Consider the following 17,010-nt stretch of genomic DNA (forward strand, 5'->3'; position numbering starts at 1 on the left):
TATTCTACACAGTCTTTTCTATGGAGCTGAACTCCCCATCAGAAAAAAATCTTTGCAAGATGTTGCACACACAGATGCTGTACAGACACAAAAGCTCAGTATCTGCAAAAGATCTGTTCCTGCCAAAGATCCGTTCCTGCAAATTGCATTCATAGTCTATGAGATCTGCAGATCATCATACACACCTTGTTTAACTGACATTCATCTGCAGATCAGACAATCATCTGCAGATCTGAAAATCCATCCTGGTGGATCTGATCTGCAGATGAATGTCTGTTAAACAAGGTGTGTATGATGAGATCTGCAGATATCATAGACTATGAATGCATTTTGCAGAAACGGATCTTTTGCAGGAACAGATCTTTTGCAGATACTGATCTTTTGAATGTCTTCAGCATCTTTGTGTGCAGCATCTTGCAAAGATTGCTATCTAATGGGGAGTTCACCTCCATAGAATAGACTGTGTAGGTATGGCTCTCATACTACATGGAAGGGGGTAAAATTGGTCTGTGATCTTTCATTTTCCAAAGACTATGGTCTGATGTGTGTATGAGCCTTTAGAGGTAGAGGATCTGCAGGATAACCAACTGGTATTGCTTAAAAGGAAATAAATATGGCAGCCTCCATATCCCTCTTGCTACAGTTGTCCTTTAATATCAGGTCCCAGTCGGACTACCGGTATGCAATTACAACCATAAAATACTTTGCACTAGGAAGCACAGTTCTCTTTCAGGACAGGGCTTATAAAAAGGGCCAATAGTTCATATATTTGAGCACTCTGAGACACAAGGGACAGACTATTACCTTCAGCTGAGAGAAAAAATAAATTGTTGGTTTTTTTACATAAAACTGTGGGATATCTAAGTCATTTTTAGAAGCAGGAGGAGAGATACAATTGTGTATCTCTTTACTTTGTTTTTACTTAAGTATCACTTTAAAGGGATACTGTAGGGGGGTCAGGGGAAAATGAGTTTAAGTTACCCGGGGCTTCTAACAGTCCCCCGCAGACATCCTGTGCCTGCGCAGCCACTCCCCAATGCTCCGGCCCCGCCTCTAGTTCACTTCTGGAATTTCAGATTTTAAAGTCTGAAAACTGCGGCGCCTGCGTTGCCGTGTCCTCACTCCCGCTGATGGCACCAGGAGCGTACTGCGCAGGCCCAGTATGGTCTGTGCCTGCGCCGTGCGCTCCTGGTGACATCAGCGGGAGCGAGGACACGGCAACGCAGGCGCAGTGGTTTTCAGACTTTAAAGTCTGAAATTCCAGAAGTGAGCCGGAGGCGGGGCCGGAGCATCGGTGAGTGGCTGCACAGGCACAGGATGCCTGCAGGGGACCATTAGAGGCCCCGGGTAAGTACAACTCATTTTCCCACGACCCCCCTACAGTATCCCTTTAAGTCAAATAAACGTTTTTTGCATTCATTTAATAAAAGAAGCTAGAACGAAACTTGTTGCAATACTATTTGTTTTCTTGAATATCACTTGCATGATATATCCTTGTTTACATGAAGACCATAATGTAATGTGCCTGTTTCTTAGTCATTTCACTATTTAGGTCTTCATTATTTAAAGGGAACCTGATCTGAAAATAAAAAGTCAAAATAACCCGACACAGGTCATACTTACCTCCCGTGTAGTCTACTCATCAATCTCTCTCTCCTCTTCTGCCTCCTCTTTGTCCACTGTGATCAATTGAATTCTCCATCCTCCATTTTAAAAATGGCCATTACCCCATAACAGCTTCCTGGTCAGCACACTGTTAAACTGTAATATCACCCACTTGTGCCATAGGGAAACATGGACACTACCTTGCACATTCAGTTATAACTGACAGCTGCTGATATATAACTGACAGCAACTGGTATATTTCAGTTCTGACAAAATATTGTCAGAACTGGAAGGGATCATTGTAAGAAGAAAATGGTGAGCTTCTGAGAGGAACTGACAGTGAGGTTATTATGTAATATTCATTTGCAGCTACGTCATGTGTTTATTTTAAATAATTTTACTCGCTTCAGGTTCCCTTTAAGTACAGTATTAGGAATGTAATGACTCAACAAATTGCTCTGTGGTCTTCCTAGAAGCGCTTTTCTGAGCTTTTTGCAATCAATTAGCTGTTTTTAAAATCCCTCGCATTCACTTTCATTAAAATCGCAGTAAAAATTGCGGAAAAATCGCCGCAATTTTGTAAACGCGTACGCGGAAATCGCAGCAAATTTTTCTGCAATTTTACTTCGTTCTGGCTGGCCTGAGGAGAGAAGAATTCAAAGGACACTTCTTTTCCGACCTGTATTATGCTTGTATATTTTTTACTTATATTGAGACTAGATCTAGAGGGTCCTGGCCAGAGAATGCAGCATAAGTATTTCTAAGGCTTCTCCTCCATGGACGGCTAAACTGCTTGTTTGTCAAGCAGTCAGCCACCCATCTGCCGGCCACAAGCACTATTCGGCTGCAAATACAGGATCTTCTCAAAAAATTAGCATATTGTGATAAAGTTCATTATTTTTTGTAATGTACTGATAAACATTAGACTTTCATATATTTTAGATTCAAATACACACAACTGAAGTAGTTCAAGTCTTTTATTGTTTTAATATTGATGATTTTGACATACAGCTCATGAAAACCCAAAATTCCTATCTCTAAAAATTTGCATATTTCATCCGACCAATAAAAGAAAAGTGTTTTTAAAACAAAAAGTCAACCTTCAAATAATTATGTTCAGTTATGCACTCAATACTTGGTCGGGAATCCTTTTGCAGAAATGACTGCTTCAATGCGGCGTGGCATGGAGGCAATCAGCCTGTGGCACTGATCAGGTGTTATGGAGGCCCAGGATGCTTCGATAGCGGCCTTAAGCTCATCCAGAGTGTTGGGTCATGCGTCTCTCAACTTTCTCTTCACAATATCCCACAGACAGGGCAGTTTCTAGGCTAAAATGCACCAAGGGCGAGGGTTAAAATTGCGCCCCCCCCCCCTTCCGCGGAGCCAGGTATACATGTCCGCAGTGTAGGTTAGCCAGGTCTAGTTGCACTCAGTATAGGTAGCCAGCTATAGGTTCCCCCAGTATAGGTAGCTAGGCATAGTATAGGTAGCCAGGCATAAGTGCCCCAGTATAGTTGCCCCCCAGTATAGGTTAGCCAGGTAGGTGCCTCCAGTATAGGTAGCCGCTATAGTTGCCCCCAGTATAAGTTAGCCAGGTAGGTGCCTCCAGTATAGGTAGCCGGTATAGTTGCCCCAAGTATAGGTTAGATAGGCAGGTGCCCTCGGTATAGGTTAGATAGGCAGGTGCCCCTGGTATAGGTTAGATAGGTAGGTGCCCCCAGTACAGGTTAGCTAGGTGGGTGCCTCTAATATAGGGAGTCAGAATAGTTGTCCCCAGCCCAGGTTAGATAGGTAGGTGCCCCCAGTATAGGTTAGTTAGGTAGGTGCCTCCAATATAGGTAGCCAGTATAGTTGCCACCAGTATAAGCTAGGTAGGTAGGTGCCCCCAATACAGGTTAGATAGGTAGGGGCCCTCCAGTATAGGTTAGATTAGGTAGGTGCCCCCCAGTGTGCTTAGATTAGATAGGTGCCCTACAGTGTGGTTAGATTAGGTAGGTGCCCCCCAGTATAGCTTAGATTAGGTAGGTGCCCCCCAGTATAGGGTAGATTAGGTAGGTGCCCCCCCCAGTGTGGCTAGATTAGGTAGGTGCCCCCCAGTATAGGTTAGATTAGGTAGGTGCCCCCCAGTATAGGTTAGATAGGTAGCTGCCCCCCAGTATAGGTTAGATTAGGTAGGTGCCCCCCAGTATAGGTTAGATTAGGTAGGTGCCCCCCAGTAAAGGTTAGATTAGGTAGGTGCCCCCCCTCTCCAGTGTGGTTAGATTAGGTAGGTGCCCCCCAGTATAGGTTAGATTAGGTAGGTGCCCCCCAGTATAGGTGAGATTAGGCAGGTGCCCCCCAGTATAGGTTAGATTAGGTAGGTGCCCCCCAGTGTGGTTAGATTAGATAGGTGCCCCCCAGTATAGGTTAGATTAGGTAGGTGCCCCCAGTATAGGTTAGATTAGCTAGGTGCCCCCCAGTATAGGTTAGATTAGGTAGGTGCCCCCCAGTATAGGTTAGATTAGGTAGGTGCCCCCCAGTATAGGTTAGATTAGGTAGGTGCCCCCCAGTATCTATTAGATTAGGTAGGTGCCCCTCCAGTATAGGTTAGATTATGTAGGTGCCCCCCAGTATAGGTTAGATTAGGTAGGTGCCCCCCCAGTGTGGTTAGATTAGGTAGGTGCCCTCCCAGTATAGGTTAGATTAGGTAGGTGCCCCCCCAGTATAGGTTAGATTAGGTAGGTGCCCCCCCAGTATAGGTTAGATTAGGTAGGTGCCCCCAGGATAGGTTAGATAGGTAGCTGCCCCCCCATAATGGAGGGGGGAGCTGCAGCCGCGGGGAGGGCAGCCCGACCTTTCCCTCCCTCTCCTCTCCCGGGCGCCCTCCGTGCTCCCCCCTCCGAATGTAACTGCAGGGAAGCGCTGTGTAGGGAGGGCAACTCACCTCCCTGGTTCCAATCGCTGCCTGTCTCCTCTTCTGTCTTCTCCTCATAGCTGCTCATACACACGCTGCTTCCGGGAAAACAGGAAGCAGCGTGTGTATGAGCGGCCATGAAGAGAAGATGGAGACAGGCGGCGATTGGAACCAGGGAGGTGAGTTGCCCTCTGTCGCTTTGCTCTCTCTTCTTCAGGGCTATCTTGCCCTGCGTTTCTTCCCTTCGTGCAATTCCTGTCTGGCGTGTGTGGTAGGGCAGAGGAGCTGTTCCTCTGCACTCCACAGCTCCACCTGCCGACAGGAATTTCCCTCTACAGGTGCATTGCACCTTTTGCTGGGTTCCCTCAAATTACACGCTTGTGGAGGATTTCTGCAGTGTCAGCGCACGTCTTGTGCGCTGATCACGGAGAGAATCCCACAATCGTTACAACCGCCTTCAGCTTCCGGTGGAAAAGAGGCCTTATGAGTATTTTCACACCATCTATAACCTTCGAGTTGGTCTGAAGAAAGAGCTGCTCTGGTCATGATCCTTTACCATTAATTTAGTATTATCTGTATAATTATAAATGTTCTCAAATTTACTCCTGTTGTCATTTCATTACTGTAGGTTCTTAGCCAACCAAGTGGAGGAGGATGCCAGCTACCACCGCCGGAACATCTATCCCTGGGCTGGACGTGAGAGCAGAACACGCACAGGTTCCACAAGTATCGGGACGACCTCCTGCGCAGGATGAAATTCCAGGCCAGGGTGACCCGGAAGATCTGTGACCAGGTATGGGAAGATAATCAGAAAGAATTATGTATGTAAATGGTTGTGAGATCTGAGGGGCACTTTTTCACTGTAGGCAGGGTCGGACTGGGACACTAAGGGCCCACCAAGGAAGTTTCAGCCTGGGGCCCGCCCCCTCTCCTCCTCCTCTCCTCCTCCTCCCCCCCCCATTTTGGGCTCACATACACATGTACTCTAGAAATTTTGCATGACTTTATGGTAGGGAATAGATTGTGAGCAATTCTGAGGACAGTCTCCATTAGGGATAAGTCTAAATGCGGCGCGAATGGGTGTCACCACGCACTGGAACATCGGCGTGGTCATGATGAGTCATGGGCAGACTTAAAAAAAAAATACAAAACACAAAATAAGTAGCGGTGTTATTCACAGAGATTAGGTCTGACTAGATACATTTTAGATAAAATATTCCAGTAGTTACATGCCTCATGATAATTCCTCAAGTAGTCAAATGGCAGCAGATACCCCCACAAAATGCAATCAGGTTGCCGGCAGATGCCCCCACAAAATGCAATCAGGTTGACGGCAGATGCCCCCACAAAATGCAATCAGGTTGACGGCAGATGCCCCCACAAAATGCAATCAGGTTGACAGCAGATACCCCCACAAAATGCAATCAGGTTGGCTGCAGATACCCCCACAAAATGCAATCAGGTTGACGGCAGATGCCCCCACAAAATGCAATCAGGCTGACGGCAGATGCCCCCACTAGATGCGATCAGGTTGACGGCAGATGCCGCCACAAAATGCAATCAGGCTGACGGCAGATGCCCCCACAAAATGCAATCAGGTTGACGGCAGATACCCCCACAAAATGCAAATCAGGTTGACTGCAGATACCCCCACATAATGCAATCAGGTTGGCTGCAGACACCCCCACAAAATGCAATCAAGTTGGCTGCAGATACCCCCACAACATGCAAACAGGTTGGCTGCAGATACCCCCACAAAATGCAATCAGGTTGGCTGCAGATACCCCCACAAAATGCAAACAGATTGGCTGCAGATACCTGCACAAAATGCAATCAGGTTGGCGGCAGATACCCCACAAAATGCAATCAGGTTGGCGGCAGATACCCCCACAAAATGCAATCAGGTGGGCTGCAGATACCCCCACAAAATTCAATCAGGTTGACGGCAGATACCCCTACAAAATGCAATCAGGTTGACGGCAAATACGCCCACAAAATGCAAACAGGTTGATGGCAGATACCCCCACAAAATGCAAACAGGTTGACGGCAGATACCCCCACAAAATGCAATCAGGTTGGCTGCAGATACCCCCACAAAATGCAATCAGGTTGACAGCAGATACCCCCACAAAATGCAATCAGGTTGGCTGCAGATACCCCCACAAAATGCAATCAGGTTGGCGGCAGATACCCCCACAAAATGCAATCAGGTTGGCTGCAGATACCCCCACAAAATGCAATCAGGTTGGCTGCAGATACCCCCACAAAATGCAATCAGGTTGGCTGCAGATACCCCCACAAAATGCAATCAGGTTGGCTGCAGATACCCCCACAAAATGCAATCAGGTTGGCTGCAGATACCCCCACAAAATGCAATCAGGTTGGTGGCAGATACCCCCACAAAATCAGGTTGGCGGCAGATACCCCCACAAAATGTAATCAGGTTGACTGCAGATACCTCCACACAATGCAATCAGGTTGGCGGCAGATACCCCCACAAAATAATCAGGTTGACTCACTGCAGATACCTCCACACAATGCAATCAGGTTGGCGGCAGATAGCCCCACAAAATGCAAATCAGGTTGACTGCAGATACCCCCACATAATGCAATCAGGTAGGCTGCAGATACCCCCACAAAATGCAATCAAGTTGGCTGCAGATACCCCCACAACATGCAAACAGGTTGGCTGCAGATACCCCCACAAAATGCAAACAGATTGGCTGCAGATACCCCCACAAAATGCAATCAGGTTGGCGGCAGATACCCCACAAAATGCAAACAGGTTGACGGCAGATACCCCCACAAAATGCAAACAGGTTGACGGCAGATACCCCCACAAAATGCAATCAGGTTGGCTGCAGATACCCGCACAAAATGCAATCAGGTTGACGGCAGATACCCCCACAAAATGCAATCAGGTTGGCTGCAGATACCCCCACAAAATGCAATCAGGTTGGCTGCAGATACCCCCACAAAATGCAATCAGGTTGGCTGCAGATACCCCCACAAAATGCAATCAGGTTGGCTGCAGATACCCCCACAAAATGTCATCAGGTTGACTGCAGATACCTCCACACAATGCAATCAGGTTGGCGGCAGATACCCCCACAAAATAATCAGGTTGACTGCAGATACCTCCACACAATGCAATCAGGTTGGCGGCAGATACCCCCACAAAATGCAATCCGGTTGGCTGCAGATACCCCCACAAAATGCAATCCAGTTGGCTGCAGATACCCCCACAAAATGCAATCAGGTTGGCTGCAGATACCCCCACACAATGCAATCAGGTTGGCTGCAGATACCCCCACAACATGCAAACATGTTGGCTGCAGATACCCCCACAAAATGCAAACAGATTGGCTGCAGATACCCCCACAAAATGCAAACAGATTGGCTGTAGATACCCCCACAAAATGCAATCAGGTTGGCGGCAGATACCCCACAAAATGCAATCAGGTTGGCGGCAGATACCCCCACAAAATGCAATCAGGTTGGTGGCAGATACTCCCACAAAATGCAGTCAGGTGGGCTGCAGATACCCCCACAAAATGCAATCAGGTGGGCTGCAGATACCCCCACAAAATGCAATCAGGTTGACGGCAGATACCCCTACAAAATGCAATCAGGTTGACGGCAGATACCCCCACAAAATGCAAACAGGTTGACGGCAGATACCCCCACAAAATGCAAACAGGTTGACGGCAGATACCCCCACAAAATGCAATCAGGTTGGCTGCAGATACCCCCACAAAATGCAATCAGGTTGGTGACAGATACCCCCACAAAATGCAATCAGGTTGGTGGCAGATACCCCCACAAAATCAGGTTGACGGCAGATACCCCCCACAAAATGTAATCAGGTTGACTGCAGATACCTCCACACAATGCAATCAGGTTGGCGGCAGATACCCCCACAAAATGCAATCCGGTTGGTGGCAGATACCCCCACAAAATGCAATCAGGTTGGCTGCAGATACCCCCACACAATGCAATCAGGTTGGTGGCAGATACCCCCACAAAATGCAAGTCCCCCCCAGCTTGGAAGGGGGGGGCAGCGGGCACAGATCAGCGGGGAAGCCTCCCCCCCCTCCCTCACCTAGGGCCCCTCCCCTTCCGCGCACCCCCCTCCTCCAGAGGTGCAGCCAGGAGCGATCAAAAAATAGCTTACCGAGCTTCAGATGATGCAAGCTCCGCGCATGCCGCTGCTGCTGCCTGCTGGTCTCCGTCTCCTGTAGTGACGCTGTCCAATCACACTCTCGCAGGAAGTACTGCAAGAGCGTGATTAGACAGCGTCACTACAGGAGACGGAGACCAGCAGCGGCATGCGGAGCTAGCATCATCTGAAGCTCTGTAGCTATTCTCCGCTCGCTGCTGGCTGCACTTCTGGAGGAGGGGGATGCGCGGAAGGGGGGGGCCCTAGATGAGGGGGGGAGGCTTCCCCCCCTCCCCGCTGCTCTGTGCCCAATTTTCCCCCCTTCCAAGCTGTGCCCCCTCCCTCTTAGCTCTGGGGCTCCCAGGAGGCGGGGCAGTTGGGGCCCACCGATAGGACCATCGATGGTTCGGTGGCTCAGTCCGAGCCTGACTGTAGGTAAAATAAGTATGTATCATATAACCTGGGGGGAGGAGGGTAGAGCTTGGGAGGTGTTACATTTTTATGGGCAATTACAGCAAGCTTCTGGAAAGATAGCTTTAGACATCAGGAAAGGGATAACAATGGGGGAAGGGGAGGGGGTTGGGCTTAAAGAGAACCCAAGGTGGGGTTCTGACAATGCAATCCACATACAGAGGCTGGGTCTGCCTATATAAAAGGAAATAAATATGGCAGCCTCCATATCCTTATGCTTCAAATGTGCTGAAAGGTAATTTGGCATAAAAGACAAAATAGTTGCATTCCTTGAGAATAGAAAAAAAGATGGAATCTCCAACGATGCGAATGCTTATGAGATTCAGCAAGATGTAGCTGTTTATTTTAGAAAAATAATTAGATTTGTCTATAAAAGATAAAATATGAATGATGACCATCACTAGAAATGAACAGTAAAATAGTACAATCCATCAGTGGGGAATGATTTTTTTTCCTGTTAAAAGACAGACCTGCTTTCATGCAGTTATATAATAATCCTTAACAGGTTCAAGGTAACAAGTATTTTATGAGTAAATATAACACAGGGACTACATACTGACACAACTGCAGTAAGATGTGTAAGAAAGATAGTTGATATTATCACTAGTCATTCATTTCATTTCACAGCAAAGTAATATAGCTAGGAGAAGAACATGAATTCTAACGGAACTGTTTGTCTCATTCTAGGTCATTGCATAACACCCAAGCTACTGGGCCCGGAAGAGGCACCGCCTGGAACATAATGGCTGGGCCATCCATAAGTATTATATAACCATCTTGGATAAACTCTTGTATCCCGCGGGTCCCAGATTTGTGCCGTGCCTGCTCTGTGACTCCTTCACACTCCATGTCAGCCAGTGGAGAAGATGCTGCCCCTCCTCCAGCCAGGAAGTCACTGGAGTCATTGACCTGGACCCATAAAGGTCAGTACCAACATAGTGACTATACTACCTATACTGAGGCAACTATGCTACTAATTCTGAGGCAAATATAATACCTATACTGAGGCAACTATACTACCAATACTGAGGCAGCTATACTACCTATTCTGAGGCAACTATAATACCTATACTGCAGCAACTATAATACCTATACTGAGGCAACTATAATACCTATACTGAGGCAACTATACTAATTATACTCAGGCAACTATACTGCCTATCCTGAGGCAACTATACTACCAATTCTAAGGCAACTATACTGCCTATTCTGAGGCAACTATAATACCTATTCTGAGGCAACTATACTACCTATACTTAGGCAACTATACTACCTATACTGATGCAACTATAATACCCATACTGAGGCAACTATAATACCTATACTGAGGCAACTATACTACCAATACTGAGGCAACTATACTAATTATACTCAGGCAACTATACTGCCTATCCTGAGGCAACTATACTACCAATACTAAGGCAACTATACTGCCTATTCTGAGGCAACTATACTACCAATACTGAGGCAACTATACTACCAATACTGAGGCAACTATATTACCAATACTGAGGCAACTATACTACCAATACTGAGGCAACTATGCCTCTATACTACCTATACTGAGGCAACTATACTGCCTATTCTGAGGCAATTATAATACCTATACTCAGGCAACTATACTACCTATACTGAGGCAACTATACTACCTATACTGAGGCAACTATACTACCAATACTGAGGCAACTATAATACCTATTCTGAGGCAACTATACTACCAATACTGAGGAAACTATACTACCTATACTGAGGTAACTATACTACTAATACTGAGGCAACTATACTACCAATACTGAGGCAACTATGCCTCTATACTGCCTATACTGTGGCAACTATACTGCCTATTCTGAGAAAGTTATAATACCTATACTCAGGCAACTATAATACGTAGAAACTGTAGAAGACGAGGGAAAAAAACACAGGGACAATCGGAAGCCCTCTCTGGTGTAATATCAGAAGATATTTGGCAAAGATAAGAGTATATTATACTCACAAATGTTGGTTGCTTGAAGAGGCAACCACTCATGTGAGGAAATCCCCTTTAGGGGGAGGAGTCAGATCAAGAATTCATTCTAAATTATGTATAGCTGGGGGAATACATGGAGGCGGGGTTGTATCTACCCACGCTGGCGCGTTGTTAACTATTTAAGCCTCCTGGACGTAGAAGCTACGTCCAGGAGGCCATGTGCGCTCCCGCGGCCGATCGCGCATGTGCATGCGTGCTCCCGGCCGTGGATCGTTAGCCCAGGAATCAATCAATCAATCGGGACATGGTGCCCGATGATTGATTCCTCTCCCCTGCAGAAAAAGCGACTGCTTCTCTCGCAAGCCTCGCTTTTTCTGCCTCTTGCGTCCCCCTACGTCCCTCTAAGCGGACATATTACGCTTGGAGTGACGTCATGTAAGCAAACTCATGGCTGCCATCTTGTGGCCAAAAACTAAAACTACATCTAAATGTAAAAAATAAAATAAAAATACACCTATATTTACATAAAAAAAATACTATTTACATCCCACCCTCCCAAAAACACCCACATAAAATGTTTAATAAAAAAAACAAAAAACATTACAATAATAATAAAAAAAAACGTAAATATTTACCAAAGGGTCTAAACTTTTTAAATATCAAACGTAAAGATGAAATATTTCTATTTTTTTTTTAATTATAAGCTTGTAAATGGTAATGGATGCAAAACGGAAAAAATGCACTTTTATTTCCAAATAAAATATTGTTGCCATACATTTTGATAGGGACATAATTTAAATGGTGTAATAACCGGGACAAATGGGCATATACAATCGGCTTGATTCACAAAGCCGTGCTAACTGTTTATCACGGGTGTGCTAAACAGTTAGCACGTGAAGTGCCGTTTCGCGGACTTTTGCGCGCGCAAATTGCGGCAATTTGCGCACGCTAAAGTCAGCGATCGCGCAAATCGCTGCACTTTGCGCGCGCAAAAGTCTGCGAACGGCACTTCACGTGCTAACTGCTTAACACACCCGTGCTAAACAGTTAGCATGGCTTTGTGAATCAAGCCCAATATGTGGGTTTTAATTATGGAGGCATGTATTATTTTAAAACTATAATGGCCGAAAACTGAGAAATAATGAATTTTTCCGTTTTTTTCTTATTCTTCCTGTTAAAATGCATTTACAGTAAAGTGGCTTTTAGCAAAATGTATCCCCCAAAGAAAGCGTAATTGGTGACGGAAAAAACAAGATGTAGATTAGTTAATTGTGATAAGTAGTGATAAAGTTATAGGCTAATGAATGGGAGGTGAACATTGCTCGGATGCATAAAGTAAAAACGACTGAGGGCTGAAGTAAGGACTTACGAGGTGAATTTAAAAAAAAAAAAGTTCAGGCTGTCTTCTGTGCGTGGATTGGGGGGGGGGCCTAGAGCTGCACAGCCGCACTTGCGTCTATGCGGACTGCGCGGCCGCAGCAACCTCCAGCAGCCATTTTAGAGGAGGCATGAGTGCCAGACCCAGGCTGTGGGGTCGGGTGCTGGCCCGGGGGGCAATTGAACAGTGGAGACCCGGCGGAACTGCACGGAGGGCGCAGATGGCGTCCTTTGTGCATTCAAATTTCATGCAGGTACTGAACTTTTTCTTTAAAATACGCCTCGTAAGTCCTTTCAGGGTTCAGCAATCCCTGCTGCTCTCCACCGCTGCTGTGGCCTGCAGTCTTCTGCTTTTGTTTTCGTAACTCCTGGGGTCACAACGCAGGAAGGGCTGCTCTGTGTGTCTCACACACAGGAGCATGCAGGGAGGTGGGGGAATGGCAGGAGGAGCGGCAAGGGAGAGACAGAGCTGCCAATGGCAGCTGGGGAAGGCCTGAAAGAGTGCCCTCAGTGGGCATTTAAGCAGGCAATACCTCTCTTCCCTTTCCCTCTAAATTGGTGACAACTGCATGCTGCCAATGTCAGGGGGGGGGGGGGTGATAGGGCGGCGGTGGGGGGCAGAGAGCGGCTTGAGGGGACACAGAGGCATGTCCTGCAGCAGGGAACATGCCTATGTGTCCAATTTGCCCCTCCCTGCACTGCCTTGGGTACACTTTAAAGTGCAACTCTGACTCTGATGTGGTGGTTGAGCTGCTGGGGAGGAGCTCAACCAACATATTACAGCCTGGGGTGGTTTTCTTTTACATTTAGAAACTAATCTGAAATGTTTTAATTATTTGGCTCTAAGCCCCTCTGCCTGGATTGAACACTACAATGCTGGAGCCTGTTCTGGCTGCTCAGGCTCTGGTATTGGATTGTGTGGTACCAGAATGGGGTGGGGCTTAGCTCTGAGTCACGGAGGGTGGGGTTCCTCTTGTTTGGTGTGTCCAGGATTCAGACACTTCCTATGAACACAGACATCATCACAACAGGTATTTGCAGGCAGCTGGAACCTGCACTTAGGTATTATTGTTAGCCTAATACTTGTAGACCCTTTAACAATGAATTATTCTGTAAAAGTAAACCAACCCCACTAAATTCCATTTCAAATTTATTTCCAATTTTAGGCAGGGGTTAATTCTGTATGTTGCCACTTGTCTTTACACCACCGCCTTTTAAATTATTTCCCTGCTTTTAAGAAGCATTTTAGTGCGCAAGAAAGCAAAAAATGTTGGTGTTTGGCACTCCTGCCTGTCAGGATGGGGTTCAAATCCCTGCAATGTTTATCAGTTTATCCTGCCTACAGCATCACCCACGTGCACCACCAATGCTCTTACTAGCAGGGATGGCAAATACGTATATTCATTTGTGTCTGGCCTAACATGCATGCAGAGGTAATATCCTGGCACTGGGGTTTTGTGAGGATTACTTGTTAAAATTCTGATATTTAGTGCCAAATTATTCTTCTATACATGTAGGATGTGTACATATAGATATTTATTTATTGTATTTATAAAGCGCCAACATATTATGCAGCGCTGGACATTAGTTTGGGTTACAGACAATATTTAGGGGTGACATACAGCAATATGACAATACAGGAATACAAAAAAACCAGAGGTGCCTGGCTCTTCTACTGACCACATATGCTATTGCTCCGTTGTTATTGCCTGATGAAGTGGGATCAAACCTGCGAAACGCGTTGCATATTTGGAGTTCATAAATAAAATATATTGACAGTCTTTACTACAGTCGTTGTGTGTCTACTTGGAGGAGGTAAGTCCACCACTGCCTCCTCTATTTACCAAGCATTTGGTTTTTAAGCTCATTTAGCTTCCTTTTATCCTTTTAGCGCCTCTGTTCTCCTGCATAATATTGAGTCCACCCTGGGTGGAGGGTTGAACCCCCTTTTTCTCATCTACAGAGAGCGACTTCTTATTCCTGAGTGGGGTCAGGAAAATCTCCCCACCTGCCTTTACAGTGGTTGCCTAATGGTAACCCTGGTTTGTGAGTATTAATATTTACTCTATCTAGTAACCATTTACCAGTACATATTACACTATTAGGGCTCTTGGTGTTCCTTGTTTTTACAAAAAAAAACCAGATCACACAGCACAGTATGAGTACAAGGTAATGCTTAGTCAGTCACTGGAGGGGAGCATGGAGATTAGGCAAGTTAGGTTTACTCAAATGCATAGCATGGGTTCACAGTAATGGAGGTGCATGATCAGGTAGGACACAAAAGGAGGAACACCCTTGCCCAAAGGATTACAATCTAGAGCAGGGGTCTCAAACTCAATTTACCTGGGGGCCGCAGGAGGCAAAGTCAGGATGAGGCTGGGCCGCATAAGGGATTTCACGTGTCCCCGCCGCAAAACGAGGGCTGCAGAGCCCCCAAATCGCCCGGGGGGCAATCCGCCGGCATTTCCTGGAAGGGGCAGAGCTTTCAGCTTCAGCTCTGCCCCTCCTGACGTCAATTGCGGCCGATCGCCGCTTTTGCCTGCCCCTCTCACTCTTCCTACACAGAGAGGGGCAGGGAGAGGCAGCGATCCGTGCGTCGATTTACGTCAGGAGGGGCAGAGCTACAGCTGGAAGCTCTGCCCCTCAGCGCAGTCGTGGATGTGTGCCTGAGGGATTTGGAGGCTCTGCAGCCCTCGTTTAGCGGCGGGGATGTGGCGGATTACTTGGGTGCACTGAAACTAACTATAAGGTAAAATAGGCAAAAATAGTTTGCTTCCGTGTCTCTTTGGCTTTTGCCGGCGAGGGCCACAAAATATTGTATCGAGGGCCGCAAATGGCCCGCGGGCTGCGAGTTTGAGACCCCTGATCTAGAGGGAGAGGTATGGATAGGAAGGGTAGGGGACCAGACTTCAGCTGCGGGTTTAGAGTACTTGTGGGGGGTGGTAGGCCAGAGTGAAAAGGTGAGTTTTGAGGGCCTTCTTGAAGATGTTGAAGGAGGGGGCTGCCCTAATGGGTGGAGGTAGGGAGTTCCATAGTGTTCTTGAGAAGTCCTAGAGATGTGCATGGGACCGGGTGATGCGGGGGGGCGGTCAGGCGAAGTTCATTTGAGGAGTGGAGTGAGCGGCTAGGTGTGTACCTCTGAGTAAGATCGGAAATGTAGGTTGGACAGGTTTTGTGGACAGATTTGTAAGTCAAACACAGTATCTTGAATCTGATTCTGGACTGGATAGGAAGCCAGTGGAGGGATTCACGGAGGGGAGCTGCCGGGGTGGAGCGATGGGAGTAGTGGATAATTCTGGCTGCCGCATTTATGATGGACTGCAGCGGGGCTATTCGGGTCATAGGGAGATCAGACAGAAGGGCATTGCAGTAGTCAAGGCGAGAAATTATGAGGGCATGGATGAGAAGTTTGGTGGTGGCAGAGGCCAGGAAAGGGCGGATCTTGCAGATGTTGTGAAGTTGGAAGTTCCAGTACTTTTTGGAGGTTTTGGATGTGGGGAGTGAAGGAGAGTGCGGAGTCCAGGGTGACACCAAGACAGCAGGCTTGAAAGGTAGGGCGAATGGTAGTGTGGTTAACAGTGACATGCACATCTGGGAGGTTCAGGGACGGCCGGGGTGGGAAGATCATAAATTGCGTTTTATCTAGATTTAGTTTCAGGAACCTAGCAGACATCCAGGAGGAGATGGCTGATAGGCAGGAGGAGACCTTGTCCATGGTAGTGGGGGATATGTCAGGGTGTAGAGGTAGATCTGGGTGTCATCAGCATACAGAAGATAGTTAAAACCCATGGAGGAGTTAACCTTGCCAATGGAGGATGTGTATAGGGAGAACAGTAGGGGGCCAAGGACCGAGCTTTGAGGGATTCCCACCGACAGGTGGTTGGGGGTGGATGAGGACTCATTGAAGGAGGAGAATGGAGTATTTACCTTCAGCTTTAGCTAAGGCAAGGACATTGACCACTTTGGTGAGAGCGGTTTCTGTTGAGTGGGCAGTGCGGAATACAGATTGCAGTGGGTCTAGCAGTGAGTTAGCATTGAGGTACTGGGTCAGGCGTTTGTGAACCAGACGTTCAAGGAGTTTTGAGGCAAAGGGGAGAAGGGAGATAGGGCGGTAGTTGGAGGGTAGTGAGGGGTCGAGGGAGGGTTTCTTGAGCAGGGGTAGTACAGTTTGACTGCTTGAAGTCTGAGGGGAAGGTGCCTGTGAATAGGGAGAGGTTAAGCAGGGTAGTGAGGACTGGGGCCAAATCCATGAAGTGAGGATGGAGTAAATCAGAAGGGATGGGGTCAAGGGGGGGTAGTGGTATGGGAAGTCTGCAGTAGGTGGTTGACTTCCTCAGTGGTAGTAGGAGTAAAGGAGGTGAGGGGAGGACAGGGTGGAGGAGGAGCTGGTTTGTAGGGGGTGGGAGATGAAGATTGAATATTTCCTGATGGATGGAGACAATTTTGTTGGTGAAGTGGGTGGCTAAATCTGTGGCAGAGAGGGAGGAAACGGATGGGGGGAGGCGGGGGAGGTGTTTAAGCAGGGAGTTGAAAGTGACA

At 47.2% G+C, this 17,010-nt stretch overlaps 1 long non-coding RNA gene across 3 annotated transcripts in view; it reads left to right on the forward strand.

The window, feature by feature from the left end:
- The window catches only part of LOC137524970 (uncharacterized), a 362,158-nt gene that overhangs the window by 293,975 nt on the left and 51,173 nt on the right, over window positions 1–17,010 (forward strand). For all 3 annotated transcript variants that reach the window (XR_011022827.1, XR_011022825.1, XR_011022826.1), the window contains exons 4-5: window positions 5,127–5,291; window positions 9,816–10,051. This is a non-coding gene — a long non-coding RNA (uncharacterized lncRNA). The remainder of the gene's footprint in view (window positions 1–5,126; window positions 5,292–9,815; window positions 10,052–17,010) is intronic.

This window comes from Hyperolius riggenbachi, chromosome 1 (assembly GCF_040937935.1).
Source record: "Hyperolius riggenbachi isolate aHypRig1 chromosome 1, aHypRig1.pri, whole genome shotgun sequence".
Classification (NCBI taxonomy): domain Eukaryota; kingdom Metazoa; phylum Chordata; class Amphibia; order Anura; family Hyperoliidae; genus Hyperolius; species Hyperolius riggenbachi.